Below are 6,000 nucleotides of genomic sequence, written 5' to 3'. Positions count from 1 at the left end.
GTGAACCTATTGTCCGAACTGTGGTTCTTGGTGACAGTGTCTCACAATTTTCAAAGGTTTCCTAAACTACCCTGTTCCCAACTCCACTCTCAAATGTTATTTATAGCGGTCTGCGTGTTTCAACGAAGTCTTCCTTTCTACCTTTCTGTTCATAATAACGCTCTTCCGACCCACTTCCAAACAGACTCCATCGGACTGGTACCACCTGGAGATATTATTTGCATTGTGGCTTCAGAGCTTCTGGCATCAAGGTGCCTTCCTCAAATGACTGTCCAGCCTGACCTCCTGTGGTTCCTTTGCACTTGTTTGATTTCTGTTTCTGCGAACCCTGCTGGGACAGTTTCATGGCGGGTTATGGCCCACAACGCGCCCGCTCCCTCACAGCGAAGGACAACGTGCTTTCTTAGAGCTTTCTTATTAGGTGCATATGCAATTCGACACCAAAAAGCTAATCTAGTTAGTTAAGCACCGACGATCAGTGGCACTGACACGTGTTTCAGTTATCGGTGGTGGTTAATTATTCTGGCTTGATTTATCTTTTTAATTCTGGTTTTACACCACCTACGGGACATTGGGGAAAATGGCTGCGTAACAAATTTTATCATTAAGTTTTGCACGTCAGTGTATTTAGAGATGAAATGAAGAAACGGTATGAAATGGAATCATTAAGCAATATCCGTTACAGGAGGAAAATATAAGCGTTCCAGTGTCTGGAGTATGCATCACGACATCGAGCGAATTCAAATACGCCCTACCAGGATGGCGGGTGGTAACAGAAGTGTGACAGAAATGTTCGGGGAACTTAAATGGGACGACGTAGTTCTTAAGAGAACCTGTTGGGCAAAATCAGAGACTACGCCCCTTATGCTGCTACCCTGGTGCATCTCGTGTGAGGTGTCAGGAGAATAATACAAGAGAGTTCTGAGTCATATAGGTATTTTCTCTCGCTCATTACGCAATACTTACGCATAAATTGAAACATTACGGGATGAAAGAAAAACTCAACAGTGATTCATTTACCATGTAAAAAGTAGTGTCAATAAACAAGGAAGGGGTTAGAATCTGACGGGTCATGAAACTGAGGTGTGCCACAAGGTTTGTTATGGGTTTGCTTTTTTATATATATTTTTCCAAGATGGTCAACCATACAGTGAAGTCGCCAATCAAATTCTTAGGACTGAGTGTAGATGATAGGCTTTAAGTATCATGTTCAGAATCTTGGGCACATACTGAATGCTACTATTCTCACCAGCACAGTGGATCTCCACCGGGCCTGACATCGAAACACGAACGCTTGTTTACTTTGCTTGCTGTAACACTGTTACCTAGTACGGCGTTATATTTTGGGGCAATTCCGTCCACTCCCCAAGAATAGTCTTAACGCAGAAAAGGGCAGATAGAAACATCTGCAGTGACAGTTCGTCAGTTTTGTGTAGGCCGTTGTTCATGCGTTTCGAAATTGTAACCCTGCTATCCCCGTACCATTATCCCATAATGGGATTAGTGGTTGACAGTTGTGACTAATTCAGGAGAACAGCATTCATTCAGTGAGCAGTACACGGTAAACGATATACACTTGGATAATACTTCTTTGACCCTTTAAGTGCCACTGGTAAATATACAGGATGATTCCTTGATGGTGTTAGAAACTTCCAGGGATGATGGGAGAGGGTAAATGTATCAATCTGAGGTAAGAACCCTGGTCCGGAAAGGACAGAGTAGAAAATTGTAAGCGTAATTGTTCTGGTACCTTTGACCAAGAGCCTTTTCTACTGCAAGATCTTTGCTTTCCATATTTTGAAAGGTCGAAGTTCAGAAGAAAACAATAAGAAACGTGAGGCCTAAAATGTGTGCCTTAAGAGCTATGAGCACTTGTTTATTTTTGTACTTAAAACATATCTCTTCTGCCTAGCAACTGTTCATACCTCTTAAGGTATGCATTTTAGAGCGCATATTTATTGGACTTTTTCCTTGTTTTGGTTCGTATTATCTTCTTCCAAAATATGGAAATCACAGAGCTTGCAGCAAAAGAGATCAGCTATCAGAGTTATCAGAACGATCTTTGCTTATAATTTTCGACTCGGTCTTTTCCTGACCAGGATCTCTTACTTCCACTTGATTTGGTCTTGTCCATTGTCCCTGAAAGTTTGTAAAATCGTCACCCAATCAACCTGTATATACAACAGGTAGTGAATGCAGTGTATCACTTTATTTACTACTAACAGTTTATTTTATTGGAAAATTTGGAAATTTGTGGTAAGGTCTTAAGGGACCAAACTGCTGAAGCCATCGGTCCCTAAGATTACACACTACTTAATCTAAATGAAACTAACTTACACTAAAGACAACACACACACCCATGCCCGAGGGAGGACTCGAACCTCGGACGGGGGGAGCCGCGAGAACCGTGACAAGATGCCCCTGACCACGCCGGTACCCCGCGCGGCTTTTATTTCATTTGTTTTGATTGAGAAGTAAGGATGTTTGTAGGGTGGTAGGATTGATGCATCAGCGAGTAAGTGAATAATGGTATGAATATTTACGGATGGCCTTTGAAGCATTTCAAAAATGGCTCCACGTACTATAGGACTTAACATCTGAGGCCATCAGTCCCCTAGACTTAGAACTACTTAAATCTAACTAACCGAAGAATATCACACACATCCATACCCGAGACAGGATTCGAAACTGCGTCCGTAGATGCAACGCGGTTCCGGACTGAAGCGTCTAGAGCCGCTCGGCCACAGAGGCTGGCTGAAGCATTCGTCTTCAGAGCTGGTTTTGTGTTGAACTAGTTCTTGTCACCTGTGGATCTACTCTTCTGATACCTTTTGATACAAACAGCGATCATTCCGATCCTCAGTAACATTTCCTATACTTATGCGCCGTACATGTAAGCAAATAGCTTGTCATGAGTTCAGTTCCTAGTTACATCCAGTTTTACTGATTATATTTTCTGAAATGCTTGTTCTAATGAAGTCTTAACATTGCAGATAACATTGTTTCACAAATTATCTCGAAAATGCTGCCTGTTGAAATAATATAAATTATTTCGACTGACGCAATACATGTACGACGAATATTGAAAATATGAAACACAACAAAAACAGTTTATGTTTACATCTGATTGCAGCAGGCACATAATTTACTCAGTTTCCGTTGGTTTTTAATATTTAGAAGGATCATACTGACGTTCGTTAATATTGTTTTTAGATCTATAAGCATGACTTAATGGAGGTAATGTAGTGCCATGGCAGATGGGGTTCTGGCTGACAGTGCAATAAGCTATTAGGAAGAAGTTACAGAAGAGCACGCAAACGATTCAGAATTTAGAGGAGACTGTTGCAGATGTAGTAGGTACTATTTTTACAATTTCAAACACTACTACAACAACTGACGGTTGTTTGGGTAACATAGTACTAAGGGACCACTGGGTAGGGTAGACTGTTTTCTTGTACTTTAAGAAGCATTTCAAGAATGTCTTGAAACTTACTTTGATACTGCAGTGGCAGCAAATTTGGATTTATATGCATATCTAACCCCAGTCCTTTGGAAGATGTCTTCCAGCTACGGGCATATGGTTACTGGCAGAAGCTGACATTGCTAATTTGCTGCAGATTTTTTTCACGCTTTTTCAGCACAGATTTGTGCTACTGATCGTTGATATGAATATCTGCCACCCTATAGCTCGAGGTGTACTTATAAATACACAATACATTGAACAGTTTTATTGATCAGTGGGCCTAAAGATTATATAATGAAGAGTATTTCATTGTTATTCTTGATAGAACATTTTTTCACGTAAAGGGTTAATCACTGTAAGAAGTGAGCCCTCTTAAGCAGGTTTCATTTTCAGTAGGTGTCCAGCAGAACTGTTCTATTTTCTACATGAGTTCCTCGCAGTAGTTTTGAAATTTTCTCTGTAACGTATTTTTATTCGCATACCTCTTCAGAATTTTCTATATTTCATTAGTTCTTTAATTCTTTTATTTATTAATTTTCTTCTCAGCATTCTGAAAACTATGTACTGATTCGTTCCACGACTAAACAGTTTTGACTCACATGGTCGACGGAGACTAATAAATAAATAAATGGTGTAGCATAGAAAATCTATAATACTGATTCAGCGTTTCCTCCGAAATGTTCTATACAGTTGCTTGCGCGTGTATGCATAAAGAAGTAACTTGACAATAGTTATTTATTTCTCTACATTGTATATTCTTTGGCCATTCTAGAGCAGTGGGTTTTATGTGGGATATTTTATTCCGTGTTACCGGTTTAAGTCTACACATGTACCACGAAATAGAAGTTCTTTACGTAAAAGAGGTGGAAGGGGTCTTGGTTAAAGTAAAGATGAGGGGGAGTACTTGTCGATGAGGAGATAGAAGAAGGAACAGTCGTCGATAGGGAAGAGATAGCCGATCCAGTATTAGAATCAGAATTTAAAAGATCTTTAAAAGGGTTCAGATCAAATAAGGCAAAAGGGATGAATAACATTCTATCGGAATTTCTAAAATCATTTTCGGAAGTTTCACCAAAACGACTGTTCACGTTGGTGTGTAAAAGATATGAAACTGGCGATGTACCATCAGCTTTTTTAGTGAAAAATATTATACACACAATTCCGAAGATTGCAAGAGCCGACAAGTGCGAGAAATATCACACAATCAGCTTGCAGCTCACGCATCCAAGTTGCTGGCAGGAATAATATACATAAGAATGGAAAAGGAAATTAAGGATTTGGCTTCAGGAAAGGTAAAGGCACCAGAGAGGCAATTCTGACGTTGCGGTTGATAATGGAAGCAACACTGAAGACCAACTGAGATACGTTCATAGGATTTATGGACCTGGAAAAAAGTTTGACAGTATAAAGTGGTGCAGGATGTTCGAAATTTTGAGAAAAATAGGGGTAACCTAGAGGAAATACGGATGGTATACAATATGTACAAGAGCCAATAGGGAATAATAAGAGTGGAGACCAAGAAGGAAGTGCTTGGATTAAACAGGGAATAAGACAGGGACGTACTCTTTCGATCCTACTGTTACATCCATACATCTTAGAAGCAATGATGGAAATAAAAGAAAGATTGAAGAGTGGGATTAAAATCCACTGTGAAAGAATATCGGTGTTAAGATTCGCTTATGACATTGCTGTTCAAATTGGAAGTGAAGAAAAATTACAGGATCTGTTTCATGAAATGAACAGTACAATGAGTACAGAATATGGCTTGAGAGTAAATCGAAAAAAAGAAGTAACGAGAATAGGAATGATAATAGTGATAAAACATCAGAAGTGGTGATCACGACGTAGATGAAGTAGATCTAGGTAAGGAATTATGCTTCCTGGATAGCAAAAAACCCATGACGACGGAGCAAGGAAGACATCAAAAGCAGACTAGCACTGAAAAAAAGGGAATACAAACACAGGCCTTGAGGAAGAAATTTCTGACAATGTACGCTTGTAGCACAGCACTGTCTAGTGGTGAAACATGGAACAGAAAAAAAATTGAGATATGGTGCTATAGAAGAATTTTGCAAATTAGGTTGATTGATAAGGTAAGGAATGAGGGGGTTCTCCGCAGAATTGGCTAGGAAAAGAATATTTGGAAAACACAGACAAGAAGGGGCAGGATAATAGGTAATCTTGTAATACATTTGGGAGCAAATTTCATTGTACTAGATACAGTTGTAGAGCGTAAAAGCTATAGGAGAAGACAGAGATTGAAATACACGCTGAAAGTAATTGAGAACGTAGGCTGCAAGTGCTACTTTGAGATGAAAAGGTTGGCACTGTAGAGGAATTTCTGGAGGCCGCATCATAACAGTCAGAACACTGAGGACTCATAAAAAATACTTTGTTATAAATGAAGAGATGAGTACCTTTTTCATCGAAAGGACTGTCACTTTCGCCAGATGATCCAGCACTCGAAACGATTTCGATTTGGTAGCAGCACAAAGAGAGAGGTAGAGAGAGAGGGAATAGATCTCTGTCGCTGGAGA

This window comes from Schistocerca piceifrons, chromosome 3 (assembly GCF_021461385.2).
Source record: "Schistocerca piceifrons isolate TAMUIC-IGC-003096 chromosome 3, iqSchPice1.1, whole genome shotgun sequence".
Lineage (NCBI taxonomy): Eukaryota > Metazoa > Arthropoda > Insecta > Orthoptera > Acrididae > Schistocerca > Schistocerca piceifrons.
This window is presented reverse-complemented; position numbering follows the sequence as displayed.